This window comes from Eutrema salsugineum, unplaced genomic scaffold (assembly GCF_000478725.1).
Source record: "Eutrema salsugineum unplaced genomic scaffold, Eutsalg1_0 scaffold_6, whole genome shotgun sequence".
NCBI lineage: Eukaryota > Viridiplantae > Streptophyta > Magnoliopsida > Brassicales > Brassicaceae > Eutrema > Eutrema salsugineum.
The window spans coordinates 11,467,187-11,488,751 of record NW_006256547.1 but is presented as its reverse complement, the minus strand read 5'-3'; the positions used below and the strand labels follow the sequence as shown (position 1 = coordinate 11,488,751).

General features: G+C 42.0%; 2 non-coding genes across 2 annotated transcripts; both read left to right on the top strand.

The window, feature by feature from the left end:
* The first annotated feature begins 13,246 nt into the window (after positions 1 to 13,246).
* LOC112083693 lies at positions 13,247 to 13,353 on the top strand. Its single transcript, XR_002897829.1, has one exon. It is a non-coding gene; the product is annotated as a small nucleolar RNA R71 (small nucleolar RNA).
* Positions 13,354 to 19,000: 5,647 nt separating this feature from the next.
* Positions 19,001 to 19,107, top strand: LOC112083592. The gene has a single exon (XR_002897728.1). It is a non-coding gene; the product is annotated as a small nucleolar RNA R71 (small nucleolar RNA).
* The last annotated feature ends 2,458 nt before the right edge of the window (positions 19,108 to 21,565 follow it).

The following is a 21,565-nucleotide window of genomic DNA, read 5'->3' as shown; positions in this document are numbered from 1 at the left end:
GATTTTTTTTTTTTAAAAGAGATGAATTGGTTTCTTGCTGAGTCCTTGCTTTGCACTCTTGTTTTTGCATTGCTATGAAATTATTGGATTGATTCTTGGCTTGAGACACCTGTTCATGTGGTTTTAAAATCGATTCTTGCAACAAATTTTTTCAAAATTTTGGAGAATTTTGTGAAGCTTGATCTTGTACTAACATTGTTTTTGAGAATCTCTTGGCAGATGACTGAAAGAACCAACTCTCTGGCCAAGAAGAAGGGCAATGCATCCAAGGGCAAGGGTTTGGTCTCAGGGTCTTCACAGCCAAGAGAAAAAGGTCAAGGAGCAAGGAATGCCACAAAGCAAGGAAAATGTGATCCAGCGCCAAAAAGGACAAGGCATGAAGGCAAAGCTTTGGTGGTTGCTTTTGGTTCCAAGAAGAAAGGGAAACAGTTGGCTGTGGTATCTGAGAGTGAACAGACTGAAAGTGACTCAAGCAGCTCAGCTGGTGGTTAACAAGGCACCATTGAAGAGGGATCAAAGAGGATCAAGAAAACTGAACCAGAAACACCTGATTATCTGGCTAAGTTTCAACAGATAGAGATCCAGCAAGGGAGGTTCCCTGATGTGGACTTTCTGAAAAAGATTGGCATCTATGAAGATGTCAAAACATTGCTTGGGAACATGGGTATTGCGTCACTTTTGGAGACGAGAGAGATCGCTTATGAAGAGGAGTCTCAAGAGTTCTTGGCTTCCTTTGAAGCTTTCATTTACTACCCAAGGGATTCAAGAATTCTTCAAGGAGATGGGCTTGGACATGTGGAGTTTACTGTGAAAGGAAAGGACTATTCAGTGTCATTCAGAGAATTGAATGAGATTTTTGGGTTTTCTACACCTAGAAATGTTCCTCTCTCCAACCAGGTCAATCTCAGAAAAGATGAAGTTCAACTTCTATGGAGATCAATTGCTTCTGGGAAGTACACAGCTGGAGCAGCTAAGTCCTCTTGGATAAGGAATCCAGTTCTGAGATATGTACACAAGATTCTCTCTCACAGCTTCTACTTCAAGATTGATGTTGGAAGAGTTCACAAAGGTGATCTGATGCTCCTTGGTGTGGGGCTGAAACAGCTGATGCCAACTCATGAAGATGGGGAACCCTATGAAGGGTATGCTTACCCACTTTGCCTTGCCTCTCAATTAGCAAGGTCTTTGATGTTCTACAAAAAGTGCATTTGGGGTTCAACAAAGCAAGATGCAAAACTGACCCATGGATGGATTGTCACAAAGATCTTGAAAGCCAAGGGATACAGATTCAAGGAGAACAAGGCAAGGTTTGACTTGATTAATGAATCCTATTTGTGTAAGATCGGTTTCGTCCAAGGATGAGTTGGTGCCAAGGTAGTTTACAACTTCAAGAATCTCATTAATGAACCAGCCCAAACTCTCTTGCCAAACCCCTCCATCACCACAGTCCAAGTAAAGAGGAACATTCACTTCTTCTTGCTGAAGGAAGAGCTGTACAATGTCCAAACTTATCCACCAATCCTCACATACAAGCAAGCTTGCAGAGAAGAAGCCTCCAAGGGAAAGAAAGCAACCGCTGAAGATGCTACCACAAGTGCTGCTGGTGCTCAAGATGCTGATCTGCCTCCACCTCAAAAACGTTTTGGTGGAAACAGATACCACTTTGATGATTACAACTGGGAGGAACCAGGCACTTCAGGGTTCAGAGCTCAACAAAAGATTGGTATTCTCCAACAATGGTGCAAGTACCAAGACAAAACCATCCACAAGATGGCCAAGTGCATCAAGGAGATGAAGAAGAGGATCAAGAAGCTTGAAAACCCTTGCAAAGGTGGGTCTCCAGCACCAGTGTCACCAAGGAACAGAGAGGAAGTTGGAGAGAGTTCCATGAACTGCACAGCCCTGGTCACATATGACACAACTTGGGTGGATCTTGACGACGGTTCTGATGAGGCAAGCCATCATTCTTGGGAGACACCATCCGGTCACACTTCAAACCCCTCTTACTCATTGGGGTCAGACTTCCACAGCTCCTAGGTAACACTCTAAACATTGTAAATATGCATGTAGATTTTCTTTTTCTTTTTGCATTTTACTTGTTTGTTTTGTTTTCGCTCCTTTCTCATGTTTTTATAACACTAGGGACTGTGTTATTTAAGTGTGGGGGAGGAGTTTCATCTTTTACTAACCATGTTTTCTCAGTTCTTATTTTATACTTTGAGTCTTGAGTCACATTCTAGTTGCATATTCATGTAGTCTCATCTAAGTGCATATAAAAAACCAAAAAAATGGAAAAATCTGAAAAATTTTCACAAAAAAATATGATCATGTAGTTGCATTCTCATTTTTAGGATTGAGTCTAGATTGCATATTCATGTAGGTTGCATCCTGTAGGGAGTAATGATAGGTTTTCTAGAGAGTACATCACTTTGAGAACTTGAACTGAATATGCGTGTGAATCTTTTTTCTGTGCTTGCAAAGTCTGAAATGATCTGAATCTGAGAAGCAAGTTTGAATTGAACTCAACTCTAATTAAGTGAAAACCCTGAACTTGACTTGAAATTATCTTGTGATGCATTGTTTGAAAAAGCTTGTGGATACCGATATACATACTTGACATACTTGAGCTAGAACCATTGTTTTTACCACCCTTTTTCCTTAGCTCAAGTAGCTGAATCCGCATCATGGATCAGTTCCTTCACCTTGAACCCATCCTTCTTTCAAGCCAATGTTTGTGTGTGAATTGAAAGGCCACCTTGGATCAAACTTAGCAGAAAGTGTTAGGTTTAGAGCGACAAGGGCAGGTCTCATTGAGTGCTGTGTTCCAACATCAAGGAACTGAGAGTATTGGCGAGGAGTAAGTGTGGGGAAAAAGACTTGTTGGTGAGTGGAAAAAGGTGAGATGAGTGGAAAAGAGAGAGTGGAAATAGCTAGGGGAATGAAAGAAAAAGAAATCTGTCTTGGAGTTTTGAGTTAAAGAAAGTGAGCTCTGGGTGTGTTGAAAAGAAAGAGTCTAGCCTCTAAGTAAAAAGAAAAGAAAAGAAGCCAAAGAGCTCAAATGTTTTGAAAAGAAAGAAAAAAAGAGGCTAGAGGTTGCAAAAGAAAAAGAGCTGTGTAAAGTTTGAACTCCAAGACTTGAGAGTGAAAGTGAAAAGTAAGTCCCCTAAAGTAAGTCCCCTAAAGTAAGTCCCCTAGTGAGAGGAAGATAAGTGTGAAAAGTGAGGTTCTTGAGAGAGTGAGCAAGTGAGAAAGCTTTGAGTAGAGGGTGGGGTGTGATGAGTCTTTGCCCTTGTATGCATAGGTTGCTTTTTACCTTTACAATTCTGCCAAAGTTTGATCATTCATAGAGAGATCCCTGTGCTGCATTAAACCCACTTGAACACTAATGAGATCATTTTAATCTCATAGCCTCTCCCTAGCCAAGCCAGCTTGTTTAAACATTGCATCATGAGGTTCACCTGATAAAAGCTTAATGAATGTGAAAGAGTTGAGAGAGAGAAGAACTTGTGGAGATTCCTTGCTGAGTTGATATATATCTGAGTATGGCTTTGCATTGCATAATTGAGCATGAACTTGAATTCTCATTGTGATCACTTCTCTCAAAAAGGAAATGTGAACTCCCATGCATTCAACCTCTCTCTCTCATTTGCTCTTTTTGCTTGAGGAGAAGCAAAGGACAAGTGTGGGGGAGTTGATATGTTCATAATTTGCATCATTTAAGTTGTATATTTCATTCCAAATCATATCTTATTCCATGCATTTTGAGGTCCTTAGGGTTTGTTTTAGGACTTAGGAGATGCATTAGGTCCCAATGAGTCTTTGCATGTTTTGAGTGTTTATCAGGTGTATTTGGAGCTATTTGGAGCTGAAAAGATGAATCCAGGAAGTGGAATGGTGACCAAGGCTTAAAAAAATGGTGAAATTGGGTTTTTGGAGGTTCTCGGCCATTCTCGCGCACCAGGAAGGTTTTTCTCGGCCATTCTCACGTACCGCGGGTGGATTTTATCGGCCAAAATGCGTACCGGCTAATGATTCCTCGGCCAAAATGCGTACCGGCTAATGATTCTCCGGGTGCAAAATCGCCTGTCCGGGGAACCTTCCGGTCCGATTCAGCTGTCGAGTGCTGAAACCAGCAACAAGATTGGATCACGGTTCCAGAGCAAGTAGAATCATGGAATTCGGACACGTGAGCAGAAAGTTAAGCTCGTCGGAAGAAACTCCTGTCTCGCTGCCGTTTTGAACCGACCCGATGAGCTCCGAAGAATGCGAAGGACAGTGCGCTTCCAGAACGATTCAGATTACGGGGCCTTCATCAGAATCTGAGATATTTGAGTCCTCTTTCCAGAACGTTTGAGATCATTCAATTCGGAGCTGTGAGCAAGAAGGTAACGTTTCCGGAATGGACACACGTCTAGAAGCCTCTTTCTGATCGTATCAATGCACTGCGAAGGCCCTCCAGGAAGCATTCCACTTCTCAAGCGCCGAAGCTTTCTATACAAAAGTTTAAGATATATGAGTCTTCTGTCCTCTGAAACCGGAATCACACAATTCGGACCAATATCCTGGACGTTACGCCTCCCAAAATGCGAAGTGGTCCAAGCTGCTCTGAATGCTGCGAGATAGTCTTGCGACCTGGTTAACTCGCAGGCCTGAAGATGAATGCCTGTAAGTTGATGCTGCGAGTTGAGAAATGCGGGTAAGCTATCACTGGATGAGGTCTGAGGCTCCCGAGCAAGAAAAATGCTAAGTCCACAATCGTGCGACTTAGGCATGCGAGTTGGCCGCGCCTGGAACTAAGCCGCACGATCACTCGCAATCTACACTGACTTGAGCCTGCGACCTGGGAGTAATGGATACCAACCCGCACACATTCCTGAAGACCCCTGCTACATGGTCGTGCGAGTTAAGGATCAGGGAAGACTTAGCCGCACAAAGACTCGCAATTCACTCCTAGATGGGCATGCGGCTGAATCTCCATGGTATTATCTCGTTCAAGCTCCTCTCCTTGGTTGTGCGACTTGAGCATGCGGCTTGGGACTAAGGGATCACCAAGTTACACATGTACATTCCCCAGAAACCGCCTTGGTCCTGCGAGTTGAAGAATAAGAAGATTAAGCCGCACAAAGACTCGCAAAACACATCTACTTGGGCATGCGGCTAAAACCAAGCGATTTAAGTCTCACAAGACAAGTTCTTCACCTGTGCGACTTGGTCATGCGACCTGGGAGACACTGGACCAACTCGCACACTTTCCACTTTATCCACTAAAGCCGGGTCAGGACCCGGTTGGTTCCGGGCTGACCCGGTTCATTTTTAGAGACATATAAATAGTTTTTAGGGTTTTTCCCAAAAACTAAGCTTTATTCCCTTTGTCTCTTGCCTCTTTAGTGAAAAGACTCCACTAAGAAGAGAAATATCGATTATTGAGTGTTTAATCAAGAGAGTTTAAGAGATCTTTGTGTTTAAAGCTGCTTTCTTCTAAATCTATCATCTATCTCTTCATCTATACACTTCTAATCATGATTAACAACACATCTTGCAAAGGATCTAGTGTGTTGATCATGATTAGTGAGTAATCTCCATATTAAGGTCTTAGATATGTAGATTAGGGTGCTTAAGTGGTAGATTACTGAGCTTAGGGGTTAGATCATGCATATTCCATTCTCTACAACCTGTTCTTAATGCTAGATCCATACACATCATATGTGGTCTAGATTCTGGGTATTTCATGCACCAAAAGTGTTTGATGAAATGCCTGAACCAAGGTTGTTAGAGGTTTAAGTGTCATTCATCATGGGAATGATTGTTTATATGCTTAAATGACAGATTAAACTGGTTATTAATGCTTGCTGATTCATGTTTTACTAATGATGATTAGGTTAGAAGCTGTTTTAGCATAGAAGTTGATATCTTCATGAGAGGATTAGCTTAATCAATGATGTTTAAGTTGAATGGTTTGCTTGATCATATGGTTCATTAGCTCACTAGTTTATCACTGAAGGAACCCTAATCCAGTATCATGTCTAAGACCTTTCTCATCATCATACATACATTCTCATCACTTGTCATTTGTTTAGTTCTCTGTTTGATCACTTCTTTAGTCATTAATCTTGTTTTAAGTTTGTAGTTCTCATTAGTTAATCAAAACCACACTTGTTTGCTTGAATTAAGAACCTGATCACATAACTTAGTGTCTATCACCACATTCTTGGATTAATAAACCCCTTGTACTACAAGACAGGGGATTGATAACCTCTACAAAGAGCCTTGAAAACTAAGGTTTTTCAAGGCCTTAATAAGGGTTATCAATCCCCTTGTCAAAGTAGTATAAGGGGTGTCAATCCATATGTGTAGTAGTTAGGCACTAGTTTATGTGACAAGTTCTTAAGTCAAGCTGAATAAAAGATGAGTTTGGTGAAACCAACAACAAGAAAGCATAAACAAGAAACAAACAAGAAATGATTAATGAACTACTAAACAAGCAAGCAAACAAAATGATGATAAAGCAAATGATGAAAGATAAACCTATAGATGTGATCATTGATTAGGGTGCTTTAGATATTGATTCATGATGCTAAGAACATAATGCAACACTTGCTACTCTTTAGTCTAGGCTTCTTAATCAGATTAATTCATTCCCATGACAATAATCCCTTTGCTAATCACTTAATCAAGTCTAACAACCATTAGATATAATCAAGCAATCAACAAGCATAATGCATCAAGCCTTATAAGTGACCAAACAATCTCTCAACCAAGAAGACTGAATCTTATACAGAAAGACATAACAAGCAATCACATGATCTCAAACATTTCAACTTAGAACTCTAATCTAGACTACTCCTCTCATGAAGGCATTAATCTCTACACTAATCCACTTTCAAACCAAATTCTCATTTGTGAAATATGAGCTAATGAGCATTAAGAAACAGTTCTAATATGTCATTTATGCTTCAAACAAACATTCGCATGGCATTTAAAACATAAACCCTTAAGTTAGCTCTTTCAGGCATTTCATCAAACACTTTTGGTGCATGAAATGCCTATGAACCCAGATTTCACTTTCCCAAGGAAATCTGGCATTAGGAGCAGCTAACTAAGGAAATGAAATGAGAATCTAAACCCTAAACATCACAAATCAAACATCTAAGCACCCTAATCCACACACCTAGAAGTTTAAAAAGATGACTACTCACTAATCATGAAGAACACATCTAATCTTTTGCAAGAGATGATGTTAATCATGATTAGAAGTAGAAATGTGATGATGAGATGATAAGAAACAGCTTTGGAATGATCAAATCCCTTCAGATCTCTCTTAATCAAAAACGTTTTTACACTAAAAAGGAAAGAAAAATAGAGAGAAAACTAAGTAGAAGATAAGATTTAGGGTTTTTCTCCCAAAAAAACTATATATACTAAGTGCTAATGGACCGGGTCAGCCCAGGACAAACTGGATACTGACCCGGCTCAGTTGGGTCTGGTGGCTGGTGTGCGACATGGTCAGGTGCTTCCCAAGTCAGAGGCCCAAGTCGTACAGCTATAGAAGCAGCCTTGTGCGCGATAAATGTGATGATGTTAATCATGATTAGAAGTAGAAATGTGATGATGAGATGATAAGAAACAGCTTTGGAATGATCAAATCCCTTCAGATCTCTCTTAATCAAAAACGTTTTTACACTAAAAAGGAAAGAAAAATAGAGAGAAAACTAAGTAGAAGATAAGATTTAGGGTTTTTCTCCCAAAAAAACTATATATACTAAGTGCTAATGGACCGGGTCAGCCCAGGACAAACTGGATACTGACCCGGCTCAGTTGGGTCTGGTGGCTGGTGTGCGACATGGTCAGGTGCTTCCCAAGTCAGAGGCCCAAGTCGTACAGCTATAGAAGCAGCCTTGTGCGCGATAAATGCCTCAGCCTCAGCTGCATGCCTATCTAGGTGTAATTTGCGAACGTTTGTGCTGCTCAGGCGTCCTTCTCTTCAACTCGCACAACCAGGACGCATTATGGAGATGATATGTGTGCGAGATGGTCACTTCCTTGCCCAAGTCACATGCCCAAGTCGGTGTAATTTGCGAACACATGTGCTACATGGTTCCACTTCATGTCCAACTCGCAGGTCTATCTCGCACAGCATTGTGGACTTACTCAAATTTGACTCTGGAAGTATCTACCTTGCTCAGAGTCTCCTTACACTCATCTCTAAAGTATCAACTTATTTCCAGAGCGTTGAACATTCATGGGTGCGAGTTAATCAAGTCACAGTACCGTATCGCACAACCTAAGCCTTCTCGGACCACTTTGCATTGAGGAGGGGAGTAACTTCCAGCATATAGCTCCAAATGGGCATGATTTCAACTGCATTGGACAGAAAACTCAAATATCTCGAACTGTTGTGAAGAAACCCTCAGCACTTGGGAAGTGAAAGGTTCCCCGGAGGGTTCATCTTTGCAGTACATTGACACGGTCAGAAAGAGGCTTCTAGACATGTGTTCATTCGAGAAACGTTATCTTCTTGATCATGGCTCTAAATTGAATGATCTAAAACGTTCTGGAACAAGGACTCAAATATCTAAAATCTTCATGACGGACCTGTAGACTGAATCGGTCTGGAAGTGCATCGACCTTCGCAATCTTCGGAGCTCATCGGGTCGGTCCAAAACGGTAGCGAGACAGGCGTGCCTTCCGGTGAGCTTAACTCTCTACTCACGCCTCCAAATCCTATGATTCTACCTGGTCTGGAAACATGATCCAATCTTCTCCAAATTTGATGAAGCACCCGACAGCTGAGTCGGACCAGAAGGTTCCCCGGACTGGCGATCATTCAGCAGTATCGGATTGCTCTGGAATGGATGCGAGAGAGGTCTGTCTTCTGGTGACCGTATCTTTGAGCTTAGTGCTCCAAATTCCCTGATTCAACCTGTCCTGGGTTTGTGAATCGACCGGCAAGATCTTCCGGTGACGCGATTTCGGAAATGTATCTGCACCCGGGATTTTTGGCCGAGAGACTTGACCGTGGTACGTGTTTTTGGCCGAGAGAGCTACCAGCGGGAAGGATTTTGGCCGAGAATCTTCGGCTATCAGTACATCATTTTGCCGAGAAACCCAAAACAGCTCCTTTTCACCATTTTTGATAAGTTCAACTCCATTTCTTCATCTGAATCACATCCTCCACTCCAAATAAACTCCAAAAGCACCTGTTTAACACTCCAAAACATGCAAAACTCTCTTGGACCTAATGCAATCTCCTAAGTCCTAAAACAATACCTAAAGACCTAAAATGCATGCAAATGAGACATGATTTGGACTAGAATATGTACATTAAATGATGCAATTTATGAATATATCAACTCCCCCACACTTATCCTTTGCTTGTCCTCAAGAAAAAAGGATCAAATGAGAGGTAAAGGTTGAATGCATTGGGAGCTCATTTTTCCTTTGAAGGAGAGAAGTGACCACTAAGAGAATTCAAGTTCATGCTCAATATGCAATGCAAGACCATACTCTGATGTGTCAACTCAACAGTAATCTCCACAAAGATCTCTTATTCCTCAACTATTTGACATTCATTAAGCTCTTTACCAAGTGGATCAAATGATGCAATGTTCAAACAAGCAAAGTTTGGCTAGGGTGAGGTAATGAGACTAAAATGATCTCATCAGCGCCTGAGTGGGTTCAATGCAGCAAGGGGATCTCTCTATGAATGATCAAACTTTGGCAGAATGCTAAAGGTAAAAAGCAACCTATGCATACAAGGGCAAGGACTCATCCCACCCCACACTCTACTCAAAGCTTTCTCACTTGCTCAACCTCTCAAGAACCTCACTTTCTACACTCATTTTCCTCTCACTAGGGGACTCACTTTTCATTTTCACATTCAAGTCTTGGAGTTCAAACTTTACATAGCTCTTTTCACATTCTTTTGTAACCTCTGGCCTCTTTTTCTTTCTTTTTTTTTTAAAAAACATTTGAGCTCTTTGGCCTCTTTTCTTTTCCTTTCACTTAGAGGCTAGACTCATTCTTTTCAAAACACTAGAGCTCATTTCTTTGACTCAAAACTCCAAGGCTGATTTCTTTTCTTTTTTTCTATCCCCTAGTTCTCACCACTCTCCTTTTTCCACTCATCTTTTTTTTTCCACTCACCAACAAGTATTCCCCCACACTTAGTTCTTGCCAAATCTCTCAGCTCCTTGATGATGGAACTTAACACTCAATGAGACTTGCCCTTGTCGCTCTAAACCTAACACTTTATGCTAAGTTTGATCCAAGGTGGCCTTTCAATCACACACAAACATTTGGCTTGAAGGAAGGATGGGTTCAAGGTGAGCAAAACTGATCCAGATGTGGACTCAGCTATTTGAGCTAAGGAAGAGGGTGGTAAAAACAGGATTCTAGCTCAAATATGTATATAGGTATCCACAAGCTTATTCAAACAATGCATCACAAGATAATTTCAAGTCAAGTTCAAGGTTTTCACTTATTAGAGTTGAGTTCAATTCAAACTTGCTTCTCAGATTCAAACCATTTCAAGCTTTGCAAGCACAGAAGTCATTTCACAAGCATATTTAATCCAAATTCTCAAGGTGATGTACTCTCAAGGAAAGAACCTATCATTACTCCCATTTGCATATGATGCAACCTATATGAAAATGCAAACTAGACTTAATCCTAAAATGTGAATGCAACTACATGAGCATTTTTTTGTGAAAATGTTTCAGATTTTTCCATTTTTTTCGGTTTTTATATGCACTTAGATGAATGCAAAATGAGACTCAAAGTGAAAAGGAAAATAAGAGCAGAATAAACATGATTAGTAAACACAAAACCCCTCCCCCACACTTAGATAACACAGTCCCTTGTGTTGTAAAAGCATGAGAAAGAGGAAAAATCAAACATGAAATGCAAAAGATAAAGAAAAATGCTAAATGCTTATTTACAAGTGTTTGGAGTGATACCTGGTGTGGTTCTTATGCAAAAGGGGAGTGAGTATCTGCACCAGATGAGGCCAGACATCACTGGAGATGGGTTTGGCTTGGCCTGAACTCCCTTGTGCGGCATGGACTTGTCTTGGACCAACTCGCACATCCAAGTAGGTGTGAATTGCGAGCATGTGTGCTACTTGGATCAGGGGAGAACTGACTAGCACACCCAAGTAGGTGTGATTAGCGAACAGGTGTGCTAGATGGGACCTGACCTTTTCCAACTCGCACACCCAAGTAGGTGTGAATTGCGAGCATGTGTGCTACTTGGATCAGGGGAGGACTGACTAGCACACCAAAGTAGGTGTGATTTGCGAACAGGTGTGCTAGATGGGACCTGACCTTGTCCAACTCGCACACCCAAGTAGCACACCAGGCGGCTCACCAGTTTTCATTCCTTAAGTCCTTCCTCAGCTTGTTCACAGACTCCTTTTCAATTTGTCCTTGGACCACGGCATTCCTTAGTCACCTTAGACCTGAAAACACTTCACAAAACCCATCAAAATATCCTAAACACATGAAAAAGAAGAGAAAATATTAAGAAGATTATATAAAAGGATAAGCTTGGGGTGTCTCCCAAGAGCACTTTGTTTAAAGTCACTAAGTTTGACTTTGAAAAACCTGTTTTTAGTGGGGGTGAGGTTGAGCACTGATGCTTTTCAGCACTTCAATGGTCTTGACCAAGAAAGCTGAGTTGGTTTGCTGCCTTTGGAAACCATTAGACCCTTGTCCTTGAGATCCCATCTTGAGACCTTTGTCCAACAGCTCTTGAATACCATCTGGGTTTTTATCAAAGATGGCCTTTGTCAGACAAGCCCTCACTTCAGCAAACAGACCTGGTTTCCCATTGCAATCCAGATTATACTTCAGAGAACCATCATCATCAACCCAAGGAGTGAGATCAAAGTCTTGGGAAGAAAGAGCAGGTTCAATACTCTTGTCTTCTGATGCTGAGCCATCACTTTTGGTGTTAATCATCCTTAGATCATTAAGTGTAGGAGACCATGAGAGCAATATATCTTTTTCTCTGATCAATGGCCCTCCATTCTCATACTTGTAACCAGAGTTGATGTGGGGTTCTTTCTCATTTTCCACAGCTGAAAGATATTGGGATCCACCTAAAATCCCAGTACTTCCCACATACTTCATCTCAAGTACCTTAGGCGGTTCTATCTCTTGGACAACTGATCCACAAAATTCAGCTAAAGGTGGAGGCACAATCTGTTGGCAGCTCCTTTGTTTCAAGAGACTCTGAATCATTCCCTTTCTGAACAGAAAAAACTGAACCGGCTGCCCCCACACTTTCTTCCTCAATGTCCTCACTGAGTTCATGTAGGAAGCCCATGAAGTCATCTATAATGGCGTCCTCATCCACATGGGTGTGTGCATTCTCATTACAAACTTGACCATAAAGGAGGTCTTCAATCTCTTGCACAGCAGCTGAATGGTCATCATTGGAGTAGATGGCATTGCAATAATTCTTTGGGTTTTGAACAGCTTTACCAAGAAGAGAGACTTGTGGTTCAGAAGTGCTGATGCCCTTGTTCTTTTTAATAGACTTTAGTTCAGCGCCCAGTGTCTCCAGGTCAGATACAATCTTTTGTTGTCCTAGTAAGAGCTGTTGGAGAACAACATTGAAATCAGGACTTTGTTGAACAGGTGGTGGGCCAAAACCAGGAGGTGGAGCCTTTGGTTGTAGGCTGACTTGATTTGTGAAGCTATTCCCTTGATTCTGAACCGCTGGTTGCTGAAAACCCTGTTGACCGTGGGAGTTACCTTGGTACTGATTCTGTTGAACAAAGCTTTGAGGAGGGTATATTTGGTCTTGGGGGTTGGCCACATTGTTGCTCCTATAGGACATGTTCTGGTGTTTCTTGAAGTTGTTGTAACCATTGAACATGTTTTGATTCCCAATGAAGTGCAACTCGTCTTGAGTGAGACCCTCTTCATTGACATTTTTGAAGCATATCTTCTCCTCACTCACATAGTTTATAGGCTTTTGAGTGGCAGCTAGGGCTTTGTCAAGCTTGATATTCAGCACTTTGATCTTCTCTTCCAGCTCTTGATGTCTACCAGAATCTTCTCCTCTATAGCTTCTATCATAATCTTCCCCATAAGTGTCTTGGCTCATGGCTAAGTTCTCAACAAGTTCCATAGCTGCATTGATTTCTTTGGCCAAGAAATTTCCATTTGATGCTGTGTCCAACTGAATCCTGATTTTAGGAACAGCTCCTCTATACAAAGTGCTAAGGAGAGAGGCTTCTGAAAAGCCATGATGTGGACACTTATTTGTGTAGCTTCTAAACCTGTCCAAAGCTTCTCGAAAGGTCTCATTAGAATGTTGAGTGAAGCTTGAAATCTGGTTCCTTAGCTTTGTAGTCCTTGAGCTTGAGAAGAACTTGGATAGAAAGGCAATCTTGCATTGCTCCCATGTGTGGATGGATCCTCTTGGGAGGTTCTTTTCCCACTGATGTGCCTTATCTCCAAGGCTGAATGGGAACAATCTCAGTTTGAAGCTGTCTTCGGATACCCTATTGATCTTAGTGAGATCACAAAATCTGTCAAACTCATCTAGATGCTCCAAGGGATCCTCCATAGGTAAGCCATGGAACTTCTGATTTCGAACCATATTGATCAAAGAGGCCTTCACCTCAAAGTTGTTGTTTTGGACAGGAGGTGGCCTGATTCCTGCTCCATACTGGTGTGCATAAGCTCGGTCATTCTCACCAACAAAGACTGGTGGAGGCTGATGACGTATGGGTGGGTTTGGGTGGGGCTGTGGCTGGTTAACTTGAGGTAGGTCTTGGTTCTGGTTACCATGAGCGTGTCGCTGATGGACCTGAGCCTGTTGAGCCTGAATTCCAATCCCATTACCAGCTCTTTGACCGTGATCAGCTTCTTGAGCCTGATGCTCATTCCCAACTTGCTGATTCATTCCTAACCTCTCCAAGTGAACAACTCTTTCTCTTTGTCTTCTGGCTTGGCTTCTTGTGATCATAAACCTGAAAACAAAGACAGAGCTTGAAAGGGGATCAGTAAAACAAAATAAACTTGATCTCAAAAACTATATCAGAAACTAATGCTAACAATCCCCACACAATATGGCAACGGCGCCAATTGATAACTAAGAGTTTTCAATGCTCTTTGTAGAGGTTATCAATCCCCTGTCTTGTAGTACAAGGGGTTTATCAATCCAAGAATGTGGTGATAGACACTAAGTTATGTGATCAGGTTCTTAATTCAAGCAAACAAGTGTGGTTTTGATTAACTAATGAGAACTACAAACTTAAAACAAGATTAATAACTAAAGAAGTGATCAAACAAAGAACTAAACAAATGACAAGTGATGAGAATGTATGTATGATGATGAGAAAGGTCTTAGACATGATAGTGGATTAGGGTGCCTTCAGTGATAAACTAGTGAGCTAATGAACCATATGATCAAGCATTCAACTTAAACATCATTGATTAAGCTAATCCTCTCATGAAGGTATCAACTTCTATGCTAAAACAGCTTCTAACCTAATCATCATTAGTGAAACATGAATCAGCAAGCATTAATAACCAGTTTAATCTGTCATTTCAGCATATAAACAATCATTCCCATGATGAATGACACTTAAACCTCTAACAACTTTGGTTCAGGCATTTCATCAAACACTTTTGGTGCATGAAATACCCAGAATCTAGACCACATATGATGTGTATGGATCTAGCATTAAGAACAGGTTGTAGAGAATAGAATATGCATGATCTAACCCCTAAGCTCACTAATCTACCACTTAAGCACCCTAATCTACATATCTAAGACCTTAAAATGGAGATTACTCACTAATCATGATCAACACACTAGATCCTTTGCAAGATGTGTTGTTAATCATGATTAGAAGTGTATAGATGAAGAGATAGATGATAGATTTAGAAGAAAGCAGCTTTAAACACAAAGATCTCTTAAACTCTCTTGATTAAACACTCAATCATCGATATTTCTCTTCTTAGTGGAGTCTTTTCACAAAAGAGGCAAGAGACAAAGGGAATAAAGCATAGTTTTTAGGAAAAAACCCTAAAAACTATTTATATGTCTCTAAAAACGAACCGGGTCAGCCCGGAACAAACCGGGTCCTGACCCGGCTTTAGTGGATAAAGTGGAAAGTGTGCGAGTTGGTCCAGTGTCTCCCAGGTCGCATGACCAAGTCGCACAGGTGAAGAACTTGTCTTGTGAGACTTAAATCGCTTGGTTTTAGCCGCTCGCCCAAATAGATGTGTTTTGCGAGTCTTTGTGCGGCTTAATCTTCTTCTTCTTCAACTCGCAGGACCAAGGCGGTTTCTGGGGAATGTACATGTGCGACTTGGTCATCCCTTAGTCCCAAGCCGCATGCTCAAGTCGCACAACCACGGAGAGGAGCTTGAACGAGATAAAACCTTGTAGATTCAGCCGCATGCCCATCCAGGAGTGAATTGCGAGTCTTTGTGCGGCTAAGTCTTCTCTGATCCTTAAATCGCACGACCATGTAGCAGGGGTCTTCAGGAATGTGTGCGGGTTGGTATCCATTACTCCCAGGTCGCAGGCTCAAGTCAGTGTAGATTGCGAGTGATCGTGCGGCTTAGTTCCTGGCACGGCCAACTCGCATGCCTAAGTCGCACGATTGTGGACTTAGCATTTTTCTTGCTCGGGAGCCTCAGATCTCATCCAGTGATAGCTTACCCGCACTTCTCAACTTGCAGCATCAACTTCCAGGCATTCATCTTCAGGCCTGCGAGTTAACCAGGTCGCAAGACTATCTCGCAGCATTCAGAGCAGCTTGGACCACTACGCATTCCGGGAGGCGTAACGTCCAGGATATTGGTCCGAATTGTGTGATTCCGGTTCCATAGGACAGAAGACTCATATATCTTAAACTTTGGTGAAGAAAGCTTCGGCGCTTGAGAAGTGGAAGGCTTCTTGGAGGGCTCGTCTTCGCAGTGCATTGATACGATCAGAAAGAGGCTTCTAGACGTGTGTCATTCCGGAAATGTTATCTTCTTCCTCACAGCTCCGAATTGAATGATCTCAGACGTTATGGAAAGAGGACTCAAATATCTAGGATTCGGATGAAGGCCTTGTAAACTGAATCGTTCTGGAAGCGCACTGTCCTTCGCATTCTTCGGAGCTCATCGGACGGTTCAAAATGGCAGCGAGACAGGAGTTTCTTCCGACGAGCTTAACTTTCTGCTCACGCGTCCAAATTCCATGATTCCACTTGCTGGAACCGTGATCCAATCCTCTCTAACTTTGATGAAGCACCCGACAGCTGAATCGGACCGGAAGATTCTCCGGACAGGCAATTTCGGAAACGTGTCTGCACCCGGAGATTTTGGCCGAGGAATCATTAGCCGGTACGCATTTTGGCCGATAAAATCCACCCGCGTTACGTGAGAATGGCCGAGAAAAACCTTCCTGGTGCGCGAGAATGGCCGAGAACCTCCAAAAACCCAATTTCACCATTTTTTTAAGCCTTGGTCACCATTTCACTTCCTGGATTCAGCTTTTCAGCTCCAAATAGCTCCAAATACACCTGATAAACACTCAAAACATGCAAAGACTCATTGGGACCTAATGCATCTCCTAAGTCCTAAAACAAACCCTAAGGACCTAAAATGCATGGAATAAGATATGATTTGGAATGAAATATACAACCTAAATGATGCAAATTATAAACATATCAGAGATTGGGTAAATTATCCCTGCCTCAAGGAGCTTGAGTATCTCCTTCTTAACCATCTCCATGAGGTTTGGGTTAAGACGTCGTTGATGCTCAATAGAGGACATAGATTGGTCCTCTAGGTGTATTCTGTGGGTGCATATGTCAGGAGAGATCTCTCTAATATCAGCCAAAGAGTATCCTATGGCTCTCCTGAACTTTCTTATCTCACTAAGCAATGCACTCTCTTGATGCTCTAATAAGCTATCATTGATGATCACTGGATATGTTGAGTTTAAGCCTAAGAAGGCATACCTGAGCCCTGTTGGTAGAGGCTTGAGCTCAACAGGGGGTGCATCAGCCTCATTCCAATCCTTTTCAAAGCTGCATTAGCTAATGTCTGATCCTTTGATAGCCAAGACCTCAGAGCCACTTTGTTCCAGTTCCAAAAACCTTGTCTCAGGATCAAGTTCTCTAGCATTGTCCAAATACAGCTTATACCCTTCACTTTCTTCTGCTAAGAGCCCATGGTCTCTTTGTTCTTGGGTTAGAGCAGCTTGCAGAAGGTCCTCAGTATTCAGTTCCTCAAGCAACTCATCAGCCAACTGATCCATTGTCTCCACATAGAAGCATTGACCTTCTATGGTGGGTTTCTTCATCATCTCATTCACATCAAACTTAAGCTTCTCAGACCCAAGTTGAAGCTCTATGATCCCACCTCTCACATCAATAATAGCACCTGCTGTGGCCAAGAATGGCCTATCCAAGATAAGAGGATCAACTGGTTCCTCATCCATTTCTAGCATGACAAAATCAGTTGGAACCTCAAAACCACCTATCTTAACAGGCAGATCTTCCAACATCCCAACAGGTAATCTAACTGATCTGTCTGCAAGGATAAGAGATATCCTTGCAGGTTTGAACACTCTAAAGCCAAGCTTCTTTGCTATGGAGAATGGCATCAAACTTACAGATGCTCCCAGATCACAAAGACATCCAGAGAATAGTAGAGGTCCAATGGCACAAGGGAGTGTGAAACTCCCTGGATCAGTTAGCTTTCTTGGAATGGACTTCTTCTGAATGATGGCACTGCATTCATGACTTAGTACCACCATGCCTTGAAGCTCTTTAGTCTTGTTCAGAATGGAATCTTTCAAAAACTTACCCATCTTTGGCATCATTAGAAATGCATCAATGAGAGGCATTGTGAGTGGTGTCTCATTGAGTGCCTTCTCAAATACATCTCTTGCCTTGTCTACAAGTTGCTTCTTAAATCTCCCAGGAAATGGGAGCTTGGGTTGGTATGGAGGTGGTGGCACATATATCTTCTCTGGTTCAGGTTCCTTTGCTACCTCTTTAACCTTTTCTTTACTTGATTTATCAGCAACTTGATCATCTTTTAAGGCTGCCTCCCCCTCAGTTTGATCATTGTCCTCAACGATCACATTGTTGTGCTCAATACCAGGTAGCTCCTTTCCACTCCTCAATGTAATGGCTTTAGCATATTCCTTGGTTCCTTGAGCTTGAGGCCTGGTTTTGCTTCAATTCCTTGATTTCCTGCTGCATGGCTGCATTCTGGCTTGCAAATATCTGTTGACCCTGGAGCAGTTGTTGCAGAATCCCAATCATATCTGACGCCATCTGTGGCTGCTGCTGAACCGTTGGTGGCTGAAACTGGTGTTGAACCAGCGCTTTCTGCTAGAACTGTGGTGGACCAAACCCTGGTGGTGCCTTTTGCTGTTGCTGTGAACTGAAACCAGTACCCTGAAATGGTTGCTGTTGCTGACCAAAACCCTGATTCCGAGCAAACTGATTCTTGGGTTGAAATGACCCTTGAAAGTTGATCTTGGGAACAAAGTTCTTTGGAGCTTGAGAATTGGGATAGACCTGGTCTTGTGGGTTAGCTACATTGGGATTCCTGTAAGAAAGGTTCTGATTGGCATTGCCATACTGATATCTTTGGAACCTCTGATTCCCAATGTAGTTAAGCTCCTCCTGGGTTAGACCTTCTTCACTTATGTTCTCAAAGATTTGAGAAGGTTCCTCATATTCTCCTACAAAGTGCATTGGCTTTTGAGTGGTGAATTTTAACTTGTCCAATTCATTCCTCAACTCCTTAACTTCTCTAGTGAGCCTCTGTTCTAAGCTTGAACCTTCAGATCTATTTGATCTGTCATAGTCTTCACCATAAGTGTCATTGCTCATTGCTAAGTTCTCCACTAGCTCTAAAGCAGCATTATCTCCTTTCCCAGAAAATTTTCATTGGAGGCAGTATCCAGCTGGTTTCTAATCTTGGGAAGAGCTCCTCTATAAAGTGTGCTAAGAACTGAAGCCTCACTAAACCCATGGTGTGGGCATTGGTTGGTGTAGCTCCTGAATCTCTCATATGCTTCACCAAAACTCTCATTGCTGTGCTGAGTGAAGCTAGAGATTTGGTTCCTCAGTTTAGCAGTTCTGGAGGTGGAGAAGAACTTAGATAGAAATGCCTGCTTGCATTGCTCCCAGGTTTGAATGGAGCTTCTTAATAGATTCTTCTCCCATTGGTGAGCTTTGTCACCAAGACTGAAGGGAAATAATCTGAGCTTGAAACTGTCCTCAGAAAATCCATTTATCTTTGTCAGGTCACACACTTTATCAAATTGATCCAAGTGTTCCAAGGGATCTTCCATTGCCAATCCATGGAACTTTGAGTTCTGAACCATATTCAACAAGGATGCCTTGACTTCAAAATTGTTGTTTTGCACAGGTGGTGCTTGAATTCCAGCTCCATACTGATGAGCATTGGCCCTGTCATTCTCTCCAACATAGACCTGTGGCTGCTCATATCTCCTTTGCTGGTGTTGGAAGGGCTGATGTTGGTGGTGCACCTGTTGTCTTTGCTGTACATTGGCCGGATGCCTCTGCTGATGAGCTGGAGCTTGTCCCTGGTGGACATAAGCTTGCTGTTGATGCACCTGTTCGTGATGAACATTACCCTGATATAACCCTTGACCAACTCTATTACCAGCTGCATTACCAACACCATTACCAGCTCCATTACCCTGAGCATGTTTCTCCTGAGCCGGTTGTTCCATGTCAACCACATGCTCTCTTTTATCTTCCATATCAGCCTGATCAATCTGTCTTCCACGCCTGTCCCTTCTCCTCCTTGGTACCAAAAGATTAATGTTGTCGTTGAGAGGGAAAGGTGGACCACAGCTTCTTGATCTGGACCTGGTGTTCATGCACCTGAATTCCCAACCAGAACTTGAAAGTAATCAGTAAAAACAAAAAAAAATAAGTACTTAATCTCAAGAACAGATCAGAGCTTAATGCTAAACACTCCACAATTTGGCAACGGCGCCAATTGATAGACAAGACTTTTTAGGTCTTAGGGCTATCAATCCCCTTGTCAAAGTAGCACAAAAGAGGTTGTCAAGCCAAGAATGTGGTGATAGACACTAAGCTATGTGATCAGTTTCTCAATTCAAGTAAACAGGTAAGGTTTTGATTGATTAATGACAACTAAAAATTTAAAACAAGATTAATGACTAAACAAGTGATCAAACAACGACAAGCAAACAAGTAAGCTAAATGAGATGAGAATGTCTGTATGATGATGAGAAAGGTCTTAGACATGATAGTGGATTAGGGTGCCTTCAGTGTTAAACTAGTAAGCTAATGAATCATGTAATCAAGCAAACCATTCAACTTAAACTTCATTAATCAAGTTAATCCTCTCATGAAGGTATCAACTTCTATGCTAAAACAGTTTCTAACCTAATCATCATTAGTGAAACATGAATTAACAAGCATTAAGAACCAGTTTAATCTGTCATTTAAGCATATAAACAATCATTCCCATGATGAATAACACTTAAACCTCTAACAACCTTGGTTCAGGCATTTCATCAAACACTTTTGATGCATGAAATGCCCAGAATCTAGACCACATATGATGTGTATGGATCTAGCATTAAGAACAGGTTGTAGAGAATGAAATATGAATGATCTAACCCCTACGCTCACTAATCTACCACTTAAGCACCCTAATCTACATATCTAAGACCTTAATATGGGATTACTCACTAATCATGATCAACACACTAGATCTTTTGCAAGATGTGTTGTTAATCATGATTAGAAGTGTGATTTGATGATGAGAAATGATAAAACAAGATGGAAAACACTCTTTAAATCGATATTAAACTCAAAACAAGGTCTTAAACAATGGTTCTTTCACCAAAAAGGAAAGGAGACAAATGATAAGATGAAGGTTCTCTCCAAATTAGGTCTAAAAAGTATTTATAGTGGTCTTGGACAAACCGGGTCAGCCCGGAACAAACCGGGTACTGACCCGGCTTTGGTGGGTAAAGATGAGGTTTGCCACGGTCTAGCAGGTCTTGGTCAAGCCGTGGCATGTGACTGTGTCAAGTCCCGAAGCTTTTGTTCATGGATGAATCTTGGTGCCATGGTTTCCCTCTGGTCGTGATGCATGGCCGTGTCAAATCCCGAATGTCTGAAGGATCCCAAGTGTTGTCTTGCCACGGTCAAGTGTAGACCGTGGCATTACCTTGTGGCAAATCCCAAATGCACGTATGATCCTGCCGCGATCAAGTGTTATCTTGCCACGGTCAAGTGTGGACCGTGGCAGTTCATCGTGACTTGGACCATTCATCTGTTAGAACACTTCATAGGTTGCCACGGCCAAGTCTAAATCCGTGGTGTGGAGACCATGTCAAATCCCAAAGGATTGCATCAAGTGCCACGGTCAGATGTGGACCGTGGCATTCCACCGTGCCAATCTTACACTTAGCACAATTTTCATGCTCTTGGTGCTTGAAGGATAGGTATGTCTCTATGCTTCTGTAACTCACGCCTCACAACTCCAAATGGAACGATCTCAACTGTTCTGGAAATAGGACT